Raw genomic sequence first — 18,651 nt, 5'->3', positions numbered from 1 at the left:
AGAAATAATAAAAGTGAAAATAAAAGATTTTTTTTAAAGACTGTACAAAAGACAGATGAAACTAAGAAATAGATCTTCAGGAATATTACAAAACTATAGCTGGACTAATAGAATAACAGAAGATGAAAAACTGCCACAGGTGGCATAGGCATCATGAGATGACTATGTATAACTATATGCCAATAAAGTCAAAAACCTGGCAGAATGGACAAGTTTCTAGATTAATATACCTTACCAGGTATATTGACTAAACCAGGACAAAACACAAAAGTTACATGACTGTAAGCATGCAAACTGAAAGAATCAAAAATCTTCCCCATAGCAAAAGCCAAGGATCAGATGACCTTAAATATGAATTTTATCAAAACTTTAAAGAAAGTCTAGCGCTCATCTGGCTCAAATTTGTTTTAAAAATACAAGAGGAGGGAACACTCCATAATGTATTTTATACCAATATTACCCTAATGCCAAAAGAAAATAACGACAACACATGAAAATTACAGCCCAACATCTCTGATGAACATGGATCCCAAATCTTCAACAAAATTCTAGCAAATTGAATTCAACAATATTATTAAAAGAATATACATCATGAACAAGTAGGATTTATCCCAGGAATGCAAAGATAATGTAATATACATAAATCAATGTAACACATAATATCAACAAAGATTGATAATACAAATATCACTAGATGCAGAGGGCAAAAGGATGCCCATTATCACCACTTCTGTTTAACTTAGTATTAGAGATTTGGGCTAGAATTATCACCTACAAATGAGAAGTCAAGGGACTCCAAGTAAGAAAAGAAGTAAAACTATCACTATTTGCAGAAAATATGATTTAATAAATGCTGCTGGGAAAACTGGAGGCCACACATGGAAAGATGAAATTAGATCACTCTCTAAATCCATACACAAAAATAAATTCCAAATGTATTTAAAGCTTTAGATACAATGAAGATTTCCATACAACAATAAAATATAAAGAAAACACTGTCATATATTCTGTGATAGCAATGATAAAAGATGTTTTTGAAAATCCAACCCCTCAGGCAAGGGAACTAAAAGCAAAAATGGTCAACTGGAATTACCTCAAATTAAAAGGTTTAATATACAAAAAGATTAGAAAGACATTCTGATGATGGGAAAACATATTTACATAATACATAACTGACAAGGGGTTAATATCCAAGATATGTCTTAAAATGTACACAATTCAACAGAAAAACCAACAACCTAAGTAATATATGAGAAATGAACAGACAACTCACCTAAGAGGATATCAAGAAAGCCAACAGATATATATAAATAGTTTATCATCACTTCCAATAAGAAAGATACAGGATAAAACCACAATGAGCTACCATGCCACACACCCATGAAAATGACACATATTAAAAAGACCCCCGACAACAAATACTTGAGAGGATACAAAGAAAGAGGAACCTATTACATTGTTGGTGGGAATGTAAACTGATAAAGCCTTTATGGAAATCAGTCCAATTTACTTTATAAACTAAAAATGGAAATACTGTATGACCCAGCAATCCCACTCCTGGGCATCTACCAAAGGAACATGAAACCATCAGTACAAAAAAATTTATGCTCTGCAACATTTACTGCAACACTACTTGCAACAGCTAGGACACGGAAGCAACCTAAATACCTATCAACAGACAACTGGATCAAGATGTGGTATATCCACACTACGGAATAGTATTCAGTCATAAGATAAAATGCTGCCACTGACAACAAAATGCAGGAGTCAAAGGGAAAAATGCATATTGAAGCAAGTCAGAATAACAAATACTGAACATTTACATAGTGGACAATAAAACAAAGCAAAACATTTACAACTAGTGGATATTAACAAAGGAAGTGAGGATTCTGAGGTTAAGGGGGATATAAGGAATAGTGAGGAGGAAGAAAAAATGATAATTTATACCTAAAACTTATACAGAGGAAAATAGAACACAGACTACAAATAGAGGGAAATTAATCTTGATTTATGGATATGACATTTCAACAAAAACAGGAAGGCATGATGATTAAAAGGAAAATGGCCCACCTACAGACATACATGTTGTAATATCAAAAGTGGGATTGTGACTTTTCTCTCAATTTCACTTCTTCATCCCAAACCATTAAAGTCTAGATAACTGGAAGACTATGTGGAAAATGCAATTAACATGTTTGTGTTTGGAAGAGAAGAGTTAGGGGCAACGAGCCTTTATTTCTTGTCTGTAATGATTAAGGTGTCTAAATGTATGCACACCTCATGTGAATTCAGATTATAAATAAGAGTTATTTATACTATCTTGTACTGTAAATTGGTGGGGGGGCACACAGAGAAGCATAGGATTTGCTTGTTCAAAGTCCATCATTTCAAAAGCTTTGTAAGATTTGAGAAGTTGTTTATCTTCTATAAGACTATCTCTTCACCTAAAAATTTAGGAAAATAACTTTACTAATTTGTGGTACTTATGAAGTGCAATTAAAATACTCAGCCTAGTATTTGGCACATAATTACCCAATATATGGAACTGGTTGCTGTGTTGATAGTGAGTATGGTTAAAATACCAATACTACCTCAAATGTGCATAGCGCTCTATGCTTACAGAGAGGGAGACAAAGTTGGTTATGTATCTGAGACATGCAGTTACCTCTTTTATTAAACTGATGGTTTTGCCAATAAACTAAATTTTAGTCATATTTTCTTAGAGAATAACATTTTTTTTTTTGGAAGCTAGAAGAATTGGCATTTTTTGTGGAAGATTTTTCTGTGGGACAAGAAAGACCCAGCTTCTAAGGTGCCCTTAAATGATAATGTACTAGTGGGGGCAAGTAACCAGGAAAGGACAACTCTTTTTTTAATTATATTTAGAAGATGTGTCTGATAAATGGCATCTCCTTCCCATTCCAATCTCAAACGTTAATAAGACAACTTGAAAATAACTAATTCTGATCAGCATGTTGTGCAGACAGCATTCCCTATTTGGCAATAAGCACTAACATAAGTTAGCCCTTTGTATTATTTATGTAATAAGCTTTTAAGAAAAGTAATTTAAAGGCTCCTAAAACCATACCATAAGCTAATAATGTGTGTGTGTGCCACACATGTGTGTATTTGAAGGTAAGTTAGAACTGACTAATATAAAAATCAGTCGTGCATTTTAGAGTACAATGGGATAAAGCAACTAATACTAAAAAATTAGCATTCAATAATTTCCACAAAACAGTTTTTTTTTTTTCAAGAGTTACTTATGTATACAAGAGCAGATGCAGGGGGTGAGAGGATTCACCAGAGACAGAGTGGGGAACAGAACAGGCAGACTGACTGAAACAATGCTGAGGGGGGAGCAGCAGGCGAGACAGGAGAGGTCTGCCTCACCATGTGGGTTACTTCCTGGCCGGGGATCGAACTCGTGCTGCAAAGGCTGTGGATTGCTTCATAGTGCAGTGCTTAACCCCTTGCACCACCAGGCAAGCCCCACAAGACAGTTTTTTGATGTGGCTATTCTCTTCATTTACAGAGCCAGGTGCTATCTGACAATACCTCAGTCAAAAGTCTTGCTTCAGGAACTCCCTGGTGGCACAAGGGGTTAAGATGCAACCTATGAGGCTATCCTCAGCCTCTGCAGCACGAGTTCAATCCCCAGCTGGCCCAGAAGCTACCCACATGGCAGACCTCTCCTGTCTCACCCACTGCTCCCCTCAGCAGTGTATTTCAGTCAATCTGCCTGTTTTGTTCCCCACTCGGTCTCTATTGAATCTTCTCACACACCCCCATACCTCTGGCCTGTACCCCAATTCTTGTATGCATAAATAAATAAATCTTTAAAAAAAAAAGTCTTGTGTCAATGAAACCTATTCTGATCTACCAAAATATTAAAAGGGAATGGTCTTAAAGTCAGAGTGGAAATTCTTTTTTTCTTCTACCACTACCTACTTTTTCAACTGTCTCATCCTGAGATGTTTTAGATTAGAAGAAAACAGCAGGAGCCACAGGTAACTAACTACTCCTTGACATACTTGGTTGCCCCAGTCCTTTGCTGTCTCCAGTCCCAAGGATACATCCTCAGGACTAATCCACACAAAATATGCTAAGCTCAGGTCTACAGAGCTCTGTAAACGAAGTCTCTCCTATTCCCAAACACCCAACTGAGAGCAGAACTGAATGACACTCTATTCACCACCCAAAGGCACTTGGCTTGACAAACAGAAAAACAAAGAAACAGTCCAGGACACCTTTGGAGAAGCTGGCAGCCAAGCTCCAGGTAAACCTCAGAGAACAGGTAAATTGGTGTGCTGAATAGTACAATGTAAGTGATTTTTATGACATTGTGGGGAGAAAAAAACAAAAAATAGTTGTGTGGGCCTGCATCTTCAGTGTTAACAGACAACCTTACACTGGCCTCTGAGGCTGGTATCTGTTATTTCCCCAAAATAATCTCTCCTCAAGGATGTGGAGAGCAAAAGAACTAACACTAAAAGAAATACTGACAAGAGAAAAAGAAAACTTATTACAGCACACTTTTTTCAATCTTTCCTTTTTTGGCCTGATCAACTAATTTTAGAACTGAAATGATATTAACTGGATCAAATAATCAAAAATACTCATTGATTAGTAGGAAGGAAGGCTGTCTTACACAACAGATCTCGTCTGTTGCTTAATCCTCTTTTACTTGCCTTTCTGCATGATTCTTAGTTTCAGGTTTTAGACTCAAGTCACAAAACAGTACTGCCAAAAGGAGACTTCTTAAAAAGATACAAGAGGGATGACATAATTTCTTGAATATTTGTAAAGGGAAATTTCTGACTCCTTTAGTCAATGTATATTTTTTTTTTTACAAGATACCCTGAGTTAACTGTATTTTTGTTTTTTTAATGTATAAATTTTTAAGTCAATTTTAAGTCTATGATGCCAGTTTGAATCCATTAAAAATGTTCTCATATCTAAATCCACTTTTAAATGTCTTTTTAGACATGAAATTTAATTTCCTAAACCAACCTCCTTACTGGCAACTCAGTTATGAGGCTGCCTTTGATTTTCACTCCTAAGTTGTATCTATTTCCAACCTCCGTATAAGCACTCCGTGTTTCTGTAAAGTTGTCCAGTATCTGAAATGGCAGAAAATGCTATGATTATCTACATTGTCTGCTTTAACTAGAGCTCATATTATCAGATCATAGCATTGACATGGGAAATGTTCAACTTGGAAATGTCAGCTGAATAAAGAAAAAGGTTTAAAATCACACCAACTGTTATAGAATACCCACCAATTACCACACACTGTGCTAGATGTTATTTCATACAATCCTTTTAATGTCCAGAACACCTCTTCAAAGTGGCATTCTTTTAGGTAAGGAAACCCAGATTCAGACAGATTGAGAATTTCTCTGAGTAATACAGCTAGAAGGTGAAATAGCATCATCCAAAACCTCTCTACCAGGCCACTACAACATATACTGCACTGCAGCCAAGAGCCTTTGAAGTAAAGGACATGAGAAAAGCCAAGCAAATTCTAAGTAACCGAGTCACTGTTTCACCTGAAATTTCCTTTTTCCTCTATCATGTCATGGTCTCTACAAAACTACACCTCATGATGAGTCATTTTCTAGTTGGGACAACCAAGTACTATGAACTTTCAACTTACGTAGATAATTTCTTTTTGAACCTGGACACTGAGTTTAGATTAGTTTTACTATTACTCACTCACCAAAGACGGGGGGGGGGGGGGCGGAATGGAATCCCTAGGAACAGTTTCTATCTAAAATGTAAGAACTAGGATCCAAATTGCACCCCCTGGAAGGGCATACCTTGATGCCCTGTAAGTTTAATTTGGTGATGGGTGACAAGGAAGGTTTAACAACAGTGGAAATCCCCCATTATATAAATTGTATGGGTGTGACTGAAACAGCTAACTAAAGTCATGATAGAAGGTTGTGTCAGACAGAACAGGTTATACAAACAAAGGATAAAATGATGATTTTTGATACTCCCTGCTGCTTAAGTGGGGGAGGGGGACAGGGAGAGGAAGAGGAAGGACCTACAGAATCATATGCACTGAAGACAAATGAAAACTAACACAAATGCAAATACTACTGCTTCCATTAATCAAAACTCAATCTGAAAATAGAAATAAGTCAATGGGTTTTAATAGGAAGGTAAATACACTATTGCCTAGAAAAATACTACAGTATAGGCTAAGCAAAGTATTTTAATCACACTTGCAAATCTCTAAGCTTTGAACCTAGGTGGTCCTATAACCTTTGAAACGTATATATAAACAAGTGTCTTCTTTGCAATGCAATGCACTCTTCAGAACTGTTTCACAAGTGGCCAAGTACTATCACACCACTGGTTAGAATCATCCAGAATACTTCTACAAGCAGTTGTTATCCATTTAGTGTATCAGCAGAAAGGGAAATAAACTAAAACTTTCTGCCTCATTTAAGGATGACACTTAGAAATCAAACATTTCAACTGAAAGTGAGTGAACAGAAGAAAAAGTATCAGTATAAAGAAAAGAGAAAGGAAAGATGATTTACTGGCAGTCAATTCAATAGCACCTCACATAATTCTTTTGAGCAAGCAACATGTTAAGCACGAGGATTTCAGCCAGCATACTAATGCCAAAGTAAAAACTAATATTAGAAAGGATTACCAAAAGAAGGCTCACCCACAAGAGCAATTCACAAGTCACTTTAGTTAGCAGAGGGAAAAAAAAAATAGTCTTATGGCTTAATGTTTTAATAGAGTGCGAAGTTATGTATATACTGCCAAGCTTTCTAATATTCCTCCCTAAAGATTGGCTCAGAATATTTATGAATTAAAAACTTATTTCACTTGGAGATAGTTACTCATTTTTTGTGAACGTAACTTTACCTATTAAAATCTTTCACAAGCCATTTGGTATACAAGTTTCAACTAGCTTCTTATAATGGCAAATTTTAGCAAACCACATTATATAAGTAAACTTAATATGGTAGACAGTCTCTAAAATATCCCCCCTGAACTCCATCTCCTGGCCCTCTCCTCTGCCTATTTCTAAGAAATAAAATATAGCAGAAGTGATGGAGTGTTTTACTTCTTAAATTAGGTCATAGAAAGTATGTGACTTCTGTTTAAATGGTCAAGGTTTTCAGATGGCAGTAAAGAACTGGGATCTACAGCCAAGAGCCACATGAGACCCAGTCACACTTGAGCCATCAGGCAACTAACCTCATGAGGGAGTGAGCCAGAGACACCAGCTAGCTACACCACACCTTAAGTGTCTTTCTTTAAGTCACTAAAGTTTGAGATAATTTCCACACTGCAATAAATTCTATAATTAACCCACTTATCTTTTTAATTAAGCCTGTCACAAAAGATACATTATATAAACATAAGGCTTCAACCAATCTTTTTTTTTAATGGCAAAAATGTATCCAAATATCTAGTCACTTTGGAACCCACCCCTCCCATTTGTATTGTACTATTTTTTAGCCATTAAGAAATGTTACACACATATTCTGGTATCTAAGGTAGTTTACAGCTAACAATTTGTATTTACCATTTTTCTACTCAAAAAAAGTGATCATGAAGCATTTGAGAAATATAGCCATATTATAAAATACCTAGGAGATTTCCAGGGGCAAATAATGCACATTTCTTCAACTGATTTTTATTAAATGATTCTAGCATTGCTCTCATAATACTTAAAATAATAGATTTCCCCAGAGAATCAATGTTAATCAAAAACAAATGTCTTCCATCCATGATATCTCTGTAGCATTTTATACTCTGTAGTGAACTGTTCTCCTAAGAAAGAGACATTGCTTTCTAGTTAAGGATAAGTCTGAAAGGATTAAGGTGCATCCACCAAAAAAATTATGTATGCCATGATAAGTGAACTGGGGAAGATGTCTTGAAGATGGAGTTTGAAAAGCACTTCCATACATATCAGTATTGTTATATACATTGCTTGAAAACCCATGAAATTTATGTACATAATATCTACACATATATGTGCACACACCCACAAAAGAAAATTTTATTTCACTTAACAAGGCTAGTTTGATGTCTTAGTCTGCACTCAAGCTCTGATGACACTGACGTAAGTTCATCTTTTAAAAACAAATCATAAAGACAGAAACCTGCTTCCAACCCTGAAAGTCACCCATTTCAGACCTGTAACAGATTCAGGTCCCAAAAGCCTAGGACAATTAGCAATCTATTTTACCAAACACTTTATTCAACATTCCTGTTATCTATGATAGTAATATTTTATCAAAAAAAATTATGTTCCAGTAAAGAACACTGATGTATTAGAGACTGGGAGTAAGGAAAAATGATTTTGTTACTAATGAAGAAACACAAGCTATTGGTGCTGGGACTGGCAGGATTCTGTACTCACAAACACAACAAGCCATAAAGAGGATTTCTAGAGCTCTCAGATCTAACAAGTAGCAAAACTGCTAGCACTAAAATAGCTACCACTCAAAGCACTCCATTTGTGCCTTTAAGAATAAGAAAACAGTGTCTATTAGAATATCAATATTACCATCCAGCTTCAAACCAACACTCCATACACTAAGGATTTTCTCTCCAAGAAGGGCATTAAGAGGAAAATTCCATCCTGAAAAGTCATATTTGTCCCCCTATCTTAGGAACTCTCAAAGAAGTGGTACCACTCCCTGGGAGGCATTTTAGAAATGTTGGCACAATGGTTGGAGAATACTGCTATCACCCTGTGACAAAGGGCAGGGAATGCCAGACATCCTACAAGGTGTGGACAATCTCCAAGAATGAAAAAAATAAACTTTAATTTCTTAAGATCCTACCAGACCACTCAGGTAAGTAACAACTGTTTATAAATTTCTGAACCCTGAATTTAAATCTTTTTCATATATAACCAAAGTATATTTGGCAGTTTTAACAGTATTCACTATTTTAAAAAAGCAGTTACCATACAAGTTGAGGACAGATTGTCTAGAATGTCCTAAGTGCCAGCCACCATTTTGGAAGTCTGTGATGGTAGCAATACTGTTTATGATACTGAGTGGTCAATGCAAAACTTACATCTGCATTCCTGTGACGGCTGGGGAAGACTGGGTGAAGGATAAAAGGCATTCTCAATACTATACTATCTCTATACTTCCTGTGAATTCATTATTATTTCAAAATTAAGAGATAGTAAATCACACAGGGTTGAGAACTAACACCCTGAACTAAGTTTTAAGGAAGTCTGTCATCCCAACAATTCCACTTGGCCAGCACCAAGTAATCTTCAACATATTTACAGTCCATTCCTAATGAATTCTACAAATGAAGATACTAAAACTATGTGTAGCTAAAGGCCATCCAGACACTCCAGTACATGAGAAGACTTGAATCCAGTTCAACACTTTTGCTAGAACTCTGAATGTGGCCTTCCCTACAACCGTATTTACTGTACAGAACTACTCCCAAATGCAAGTTTTCAAAATTTCAATAAATTCCACTGACTGACTTCATTACTTTCCAGTCACATTATTTACAAGATTTAAGAAATATCAATAGAGTAACTGCCTTGGATTTTGACTTTCGGGTCATAGGACCATCACCAATAGGCTGTGGTTCCCAACCCTTTTCACTTCATTACGTAAGAGAAAAAAGACTGTGTTCAATACCCTGAGACTAGTCATATTCTGCCTCCCTGAGGACTGAGGGGCTTAACTCTTTTGGACTTTGGGAAGCACTGGGCTAACACAGGCATCGGCCATATAGCATCACAGGTTTAAAATTCTCAAGAAACCAATAGAAATTTCTTTATCAATGGGGATCTGTCTTCAAGGCATTCAACCTAAGATTCCTTTGAAACTTCTGAAGGAATATTATCTAAATCTGGGCTACTCATTAAATACACCACTTGCCAGGTTAGAGCCAGTGAACGCAATTTCCATAAAATTTTGTGAAATGCATAAAACAGACTTAAACTCAAGGCTTGGAAGTTTATATGCAAGTGTTACATATCTGAGTATTCGGTGAGATCTTCAGAAATTGAAAACAATTTCTTCCTTCTTGTAAACTGTATACACATTGTAAGATGTCTGGCATTCCCTGTCCTTTGCCACTAAAATGGTGGATAGAAAACATAGCTTAAGATAAAACTTTGTAAGAATTCTTATCTTTGAGTAAGATGTACAGAAGAATTTATAGGAAAAAAATTATATTTTCTGGAATTTACTTGGAAATAATTCAGCAGAGGCAGGCAGAAGTGGGGAAAGGAATTACTTACAAACCAAAAATAACCATTTGTAGATAGCTGTTAAAGTTGGGGGACGGGTACCAAGAGCTCATTAATCTATTCTCTACTTAGATATGCTTGAAACTTTTCAAAATGAAAAGTTACCACCAATATATACATATATCAAATGTATGCGTATATACCTTACTGTGTGCTGAGGGTAGCATATGAAGAGGTAAAGGAGAGAGGAATTGCTACTGGAAAAATATGAAAGCAAAACAGACTGGCAGTGGGGTTTTTCTTCTCAATGTTGACTCTTTTCCTCCCTTTCCTGACACAAGACACTTCCAGATGAGCACCTTGTTGGCCTGTTTTTTATTAGCCCAGCACACAGCAAAAGTGCTAGCAGATAAAAACATACTTATCTTCATAAACAGCCTGTGTTATCGATAACCCACCTTCCAATCAAGCTGAAGTTTCGGAAGTCAGGGTGAGACCTCCTACTATCACCAACAGCATGAAAAATGCATATTTACTGATTATTATACTTTAGCACCCTCCCCCATATTTGATATTCTATGGGACAAAAGCAGTACACAACAATAGAGAAAATGAGACACATACCTGTCCCCTTCAGCTACAATCCAAATTCAACACACTGGTTTTCTAACATCTTTTTTCAAGTTTCCATGTTCAAAGTAAAATGTAAAATTGAGGGTGAAGGCTCAGGCTCAAACCTAAATAAGATATCCAAAAATCTTCACTTTTCAACTAACACAGTACACAGACATTGCACACATCCCATTAATAGCTGTCTTAACCAGCACCTTCATGGAAAAGCAGTCAAAACAGGTGGGCGTGCAGAAGTTTCAGTCTTAAAATTTGGTACTCTGAAAAGTCTTTGTACCAAATACATGTACAGTAGTAACAGGTCCAATTTTTCAGATAACAATGATACATTAATAATAGTCATAACAGAGCTACCATTTCTGTAGTCATTGAGCCAGGACATATTCTCAGCACCTTTTATCCATCAACTCATATAGACCTCACTCAACCCTAAAAAGTAAGTGCAATAATTACACACCCACCACCTCTCCCATTTTACAGATGAGAGAAAACTGAAGCACAGCAATTTATTTCCTTAAAGGCTACACAAGTTTTACAGGACAGGATGACAGAGCTGAGTTTCAAACACAGGCAGCCCCCCTACAGTCTGTTATAACCACTGATACCATCACTTGACAGATAATATGAAGAATGAAACTGAAACAGTGCTATGCAGAGTTAGAGGGGTGCTATAGCTGTCAAAAGACAGTGGCCAAAGGGCAGGCCAGTGTGGGTTCTCACCAGTGCATACATTGCAAGACCACTCAGATTCAGGAACAACAATGGGGCTTATTTAACAAATGGGGAAAACAGAGCTCTTAAGGCCACGAGCAGCCAGCTATCTCACCCTTGACAGCGTCCACAGTGTCCAAGTCCTATACAAAAGCCATTATCCAAGATGGCGCTGGAGCTCATGGCACGCCTGCAAGCAGCGGACCAGGATCCAACTCACCACAATTGGAGGGGCTCACAGGTAGAGCTGAGATGACACTGCAGCAGCCACAGCAACGGTGTGAAGGTGGGGGTGGACAGTACCAGACACTGGACCAGACAGCAATGGAGGCACCAGGAAGTGCTGCTAGATGATTAACAGTCTCAAAGGTGACATGGACACAGAGTGCCTGTGACCCATCGACTGTGCTGGGCAGCAATGGCCAGCAATGCCAGTCAGCACCAGTCACTAGAAGGCAGCAGTGTCAGAAACACCTTGTCAACAGCAATTTGTGAGTTGCTGTCCCAAAAAACAAACAGTTCTTTGAGACACCAGGCTCAGGGCCTTAAGTCCTCCTTTCAAGTCCTGTGAGAGGCAGGCCAGAGGCAGGCGCAGCCCACCTGGCCCCTGCAAAGCTCTTCAGCCTCTCTCCTTCCTTTGGAGGTCGGCTGCTAGATGCTGCTTCTTTCTTCAGAACAGAGTCGGGAATGGACTCCTTCTCAAGCACAGAGGCAGAACCTCAAGCTCGTTCCTTCCCTGCCCTACCCTCTCACTCAGGAAACCCACCTATAAGTCTGATTGGACCGTTTTCATTCCTCTGGCTGATTGGACCAATACCAATCAGCTCATAGCTCACACCTGATCAGTCCACGCTATGATCCAGGCACCACATCCACAGGCCTCTGTACTGGCTGCAGCTGGAGGAACCACAGCACAGGAGCTGGCCCAGTTGGTCCCCATGCTCCTCCCTGCAGGCCTGAGCCAGGGCTACATGCCTAGGGTGGCATGGTAGGGGAACCACTGTCATCTGCCATCACTGCTGGGCTCTGCCTACAGCCTGAGCCCCCGGTGGAGCCACTAAAATGCCCATCACCCATTGCTACTTGCACTGCTCTGGGGCCAAGTGCCAGAGCCCCAAGGTGGCAGGGAAGGGGAGTCAGCAGTCTTTGTTTTCAAAACTGCATTTAATTGTGGTTACTTTTATGTGTGTTATGAATCAGTAGTTTATGTTATCTGGACAAGTATTGATGAATCATTGCTTACCTAGTCAAGACATTGTATTTGAATTGGAATAAGCATATGAGTTAACAAATCTTGAATTATTTATATTTTATTAGTCATGTTTTATTTGCAAGACTGTAGGGATCCGTGTAGCCCCTCAAAAGGGGAAAATCACCTAAAGCTGAAAGAAGCAGGTCAGAAGTGGGTATTTGCCAAGGGAAACACTTCAAGGTACAAGAGCAGATTAAAATGCTCTGATTCAACACAGACATCTGTTCTGCCATAAGCGACCATCTGCTTCATATCCCAGACAGCAAAACATTTCAATAGGAAGTGTCAAATCTGACTCCTAATCAGGAAACAATTATCTACATGTGCTACTAGCCCAAAGTTGATTGGAAACTCCTGGGGCAAAAGTTAATGGAAAAATCACGGTACAGCCACACTTCTAATGAGACTAGATATTGGACAAGATTCCTACCAGCTGTAAAATTCCTACCAAATTTAATTATTTTATTGACCCAACAATAGTATACAACTTAAGATATGAGAGAGGGTGACAAAAGTTTTGGGGGTGGGGGTGGAGTAAGGTGTTTAGGAAGCAGAGACTTATGAATAAAAGATTCAGTAGCCCTTCAGTTGCTTAAATGTAACATATTGAGTTCGTAACTTACCCAAAGAGACAATTTCATAGACACACACACACACACACACGTTACAAGGCATTTTTAAGATAACTAACATGACCTTCAAAGATTCAGAAAAGCAAGCAATCGAGCTAGTTAGGATGTCAGCGATGGTTTTGTGGAGGAGAGGCAAAAAATTGACTTATTCCAAAAGACTCAACATTCTCTCCAACGAAGTTAAAAGGGGGCGTGTTCCAGGAAAAGGGGGTCCCCCCAAAGCAGTAGTACACTAGTGTAGTGGCAGGAATGGACACGGTGCAGGTTTTCTAATATACAGCAGACAGGGTAAAGGAGGAGTCAGAGTCCTCAGTGGTTTTTGTGGGTCTTTTATTGGGATTTACCAGGTACACAGCAGGCAAGGGGTGCTGGGGGGCCGGGAGGCTGGCAGTCCTCCCAGCCCCCAGCAAATCCTCACTCTATCTGGGCTCTCCGGTGATCTCGGCTTCTCTCTCGGCTTCTGCTGGCGTCCCCGTGACGCCGTCCTTAAAAGCACAGTCTCGGCCCAGGTGAATCCCATCTACCTATGCCCACACCCTATTCCAGGTGCCCGCCATCAGGCATGCATTCAGGACCGCAAGGATCCATCATCTATCCTGATGGCGGGAGGGCAGAAAAGCCTGACATTTTCTTTACCCTACAACTAGTAAACAGGAAACTGCAAATAGGGTTCAGAGTCTTGTACTTCACAAAGACGCTCTGAGAAAGTAGCTTAGAGCAAATTGAAGATGGGGTGGAAGTCTGCACTTGTCCGCAAGGAACAGAAAGCCCCTGGGGTTCATTCCATGAACAGACATTCATCTGCCCTATTATAGGCCACCTCCTGGGGGTTTTACATGAACTAGAAAAACAGACTGCTATTGTAATATAGCTTGTATTCTAGGGGGATAAGACAATCAAAGATGTAAGACAATTTCAGCTGGCAAAAAGTAGAAGGAAAGAAAGTAGAACAAAGTAAGATAAAAGGGGGGATGGAGTGTTCATGGTTAATGTCACAAGTCATTCTTCCAAGAGGTGTGTTAAGGGAAGAGAGGAATAAACCATTCTGGAGGCTTAAGTTACACTGACAGGCCCCTGCAGAGTGAGAGGACTCAACTGACTCCAAGTGTGTTTAATTCAGCCTCATAAATTGAGCTAATGAGAGGCTAGTTCACTAATGACTTCTAGTCAATACAAGTAGAAGTTCTTGAAAAGCCACATCAAGTTCTCTTTGGGGGCTTTATTTCACAAACAGTTCCAATCTTATTGCTGTTACAATCGACTGTAAAGTGACAGGAAGCAGAGGGTAACAGGAGACACTATCATTATATTTAACAAATCAAATAAAATTCAAAAAGTTTTTATCTTAAATAGACAAAGATGAAATGAAGCATGTACTTTCATATGTTGATGTGATAGTGGGACTATAAAATTACAGTCTTTCTAAAAATCAACATGACAATATATATAAAGCATGTTTCCTTTAACTCAACAATCCCTCTTGGAATTTTAGAAGATAATTGTAGATTTAGATAAGCATGTTAAACAGGCATATGAACATTTATAAAAACAAATTAAATATCTAAGAGGTTATAAAAATAGCATACAAAGAAATATATAAACCATTAAGAACGTCTGAATTATTAATACAAGAAAATGTTAGTTTTTTAAAAGCAAAAAAATACATAAATTCCAAAGTCCTAAGAAAATGAGAGAAAATAATAAAAATACAAAATTTTAAATAATGAGATTCCAATCTCTCCAACAGAAGCATGGCTGTTTTTAAAAACATATGTGTAAAAAAATTATTTTGAAATGCTATCAACTTCACCTCCTTAAGTTGTCATTTCCACCCTCCGAATTAAGTGCTCTAGGAATCTTCTAAGGTCCAAGTTTTCCACAGACAGCCCTAGAATGCTACCCTGAGAGTGTCACAGATGGAGGGAAGAAAAGAAAGGCCTGATTTGGCCCTGGCCCACTTTTATTCTCTGAACACCGGAGGTGGAGTTTAGTTCTGGCTCCCCGCCCTGGCTGAAGCCCTGCACACATGCCACCACCTGCTAAGTATAATCAGGGTGTGGCTCCACACCAGCAGGGGGACTGAGCTCTGAGGGGTGCTTTTACTTTAGGTAGAAACAGGCAAATATTCACTTCCAAGCTCTGAAATATTCACTTCAAGTTCATTATCAATTTCAATGTAACTACTTTCATGCAGGACACATATAAGAATACTCATGTTTATCATCTTCCTTTCAAAGTTTCATCAGTAAATTCCCTTGATGTCTCCCCATGCCAACGATGAATGAATTCCATTACCCCGCCCTATTTCAACCTCTGAAGTCACTATTAACAAACCTATACTCTTCATATAACAAAACTGACCTATATTCTGTTCTAAGACTTGCATTGCAGGTATCTACGTAGGTGCTGAGGGTGCACTGAACCTCAGCATTTCTGTGTGCTCTATGTTGGTGGCGATCCAATGCCAGTACCTACCACAGTCACAGTTCTCAGACCACCACCCTGACAAAATCTGTCAGCACTCGTGTATCCATCCCTACAACCAAGTTCTCAGTACTTTCTACAAGCTCTGAGTACTGCCTTCAATTGGCTTAACTGAAAGCTTCTGAAAACGAATCCCAAACTTAGCATCACTGAAGCATCACCTACATACAGTCTGTGTCACCACACATTTGCAGTCTCCATTCTATTTAAGCCTTTCTTGAAACTGATGAACAAAAACAGTATCAACATTTCACCCACCCTCCAAAATTTCATCAGCTGTTTTTCCCTTGACTTTGAACATAGTCTTGAATTAGTATGCATTCTACATTTGTACTGTTTGCTAACATTTTAATGAAAGTCCCCTAAGATCCAGGACATGAATAACCTTTATCATGTTACCCCAACTGCTTCATAAATTACTATAAGTGCTTTGAGTAATCGATCTCTGGGTTTCTCATGAGTATTGAGGTATAAATCATAAGTACTCTTTGAACTGTCCTCTGTGATTTTTCTGGGTAATGTGGGCTATTTACTTCACATTTTACTCACATTTCTAATATATAAATGTTGATATACTTATTTGTTGATACACTTATTTGGCATCAGGTGAGCACATATACAGTGGGGTCCAAAATGAACAGGAACTTTGTTCTCAAGAAGTTCGCGGTCTAATAGGGACATACATGGGTACAAACAACATTTTATAGTATAAGCATTATGCCAAGTCATCACCAAAGAGTAACAGGGCTGGGTGATTGGGAGTGAGAAAAAAAGGACAGAATAAGTGTGTCCAGAGAGAGGGAGGGAAGAAGAGGGCTTTTGGAAAGGGTGGGTTAGGTCAAAAAAAATTCTGAGTCAAACAGTAATGGAGATTAACTGGGGAAAATAGCAATAACAGTGTAGAACTGATCTCGTCTCCATTAGATTATTTCAAATCTAAGAGAACTATACAAATGTCTCAATTTTACTCAGTGCTCTCATTTTAAAACAAAACAATACTTTCCAGTATTGTAAGTACCATGAAAAAAAAATCAACCAAAATATTCCAAATAACTCAAAGATCTTTAAAAAAACCAAAACAGGTTATACAATAGCAGTCATTAAACATGACAAACTGATTACTGAGAATCGTAAAGAATTACATTAGCCAAAACCCTGTAATATAAATTTTTCCTTTGTATACAACCAAATCCAATGTTCTTCACTTACATGTTTAACCAAATTCATGCGCACACACACCTGATAACCACTCCATTCCATAATCATTCCATTATAAGAATAATTTCCTTTGGGCCTCTCCGGTGGCATAGTGGGTTGAGCACGGTGTTATGAAACTGTCCACAGCCTCTGCAGCGCCAGTTCGCTTCCCAGCTGGCCAGGGAGAAATCCACATGGCACAGCAGACCTCTCCTGCCTCGCCCGCTGCATCCCTCAGCAGTGTCTTCAGTTCATCTGCCTGTTCTGCTCCCTGCTGTCTCTGGTGAATTCTCTCACCCTCCCGCACATCTAGCCTGTACCCCAGTTCTTGCATAAATAAGTAAATCTTAAAAAAAAAAAGAATAATTTCCTTTAATGCATCTGTTAATTACTTTGGTAGTTGCTTGCTTTAGTAGTGACAAGTGCTACATATATTTTAAAAGAGCACTGGTTTTGCTCCAGTACATCCACTCCTTAGATTGACAACACTGACTTGTTTCTGAAATTGATTTTAAGCCCTAAGTGCCTCCTTATCAAGTTTCTGAGTGTCTTTCCTTAAGTGATATTAAATCAGAATGGGGGGGTTAGGGAGCCCCCTGCTTTATCAATCTCCACCAAAGCCAGTTTTATTAAACTACCGCCCTAACCACTTAATTCTCTGCTCAAACACTTACAATGGCTCACAATTACTTCCTAAATTAAGTATCAGTTATGTTCAAGATCCTCTATTACATGGTACCAGTCATTTTACAGTCTTATCTTCCATCTGCAGCTACATTATCCAGCCAAAGAATCCCTGTACCTCAAAACAAGCCATCCCTTCTTTTCTGTGGTTCCCCATGCCAACATGCCCACACATCTGTTGTTCCATTGAGATCTACTGAATATCACATCCCTCTAAAGTCTTTTCTATGACCAAACAGTGATCATTGCTCATGTCTTTGAGCTACAAAAGCACTTTCCACCTGTGAACAAATATAACACTTATTGCAGGATATTTTAAATATTCCTGAGTTAATATTTATTATACTTCTATGCCCATCCCCAGCCTGTAAACTCCTTGAGGACAGTTTTTTGAAGTCTGACACATTCCTCCATTCCCTGCTAAACACCCAACTCATAATGGGTTATTTGAACTTGAACCAGTAACTTTCACTCATTTTTTTAAAAGATTTATTTATTCATGCATACAAGAACCGGGGTACAGGCCAGATGCGCGGGAGGGTGACAGGACTCACCAGAGACAGAGTGGGGAAAAGAACAGGCAGACTGACTAAAATACACTGCTGAGGGGAGCAGCGGGCAAGACAGGAGAGGTCTGCCGCACCGTGGGATTCTTGCCGGCCAGCCAGGATCGAACCCGTGCTGCACAGGCTGCAGACAGCTGCACAGCACTGAACTCAATGGCCTGCCCCACCAGGGGAGGCCCTCACCCAATTTTTTATTACAAAGGCCCTATGGTTTAGGAGGAGCCACCTGTAGTAAAAGGAGCCGTGCACATTTTAAGCAGGTGAGTCTGTAACTAGAACTGC

At 38.7% G+C, this 18,651-nt stretch overlaps 1 protein-coding gene across 21 annotated transcripts in view; it reads right to left on the bottom strand.

Moving 5' to 3' along the window:
- Positions 1–18,651, bottom strand: part of PARD3 (par-3 family cell polarity regulator) — a 592,143-nt gene that overhangs the window by 532,885 nt on the left and 40,607 nt on the right. The gene's annotated exons all lie outside the window — the stretch shown is intronic.

The sequence above is a fragment of the Talpa occidentalis genome, unplaced genomic scaffold (assembly GCF_014898055.3).
Source record: "Talpa occidentalis isolate TD23 unplaced genomic scaffold, MPIMG_talOcc4v2.1 talOcc4.14, whole genome shotgun sequence".
In the NCBI taxonomy this organism is placed as follows: domain Eukaryota; kingdom Metazoa; phylum Chordata; class Mammalia; order Eulipotyphla; family Talpidae; genus Talpa; species Talpa occidentalis.
This window is presented reverse-complemented; position numbering and strand designations above follow the sequence as displayed.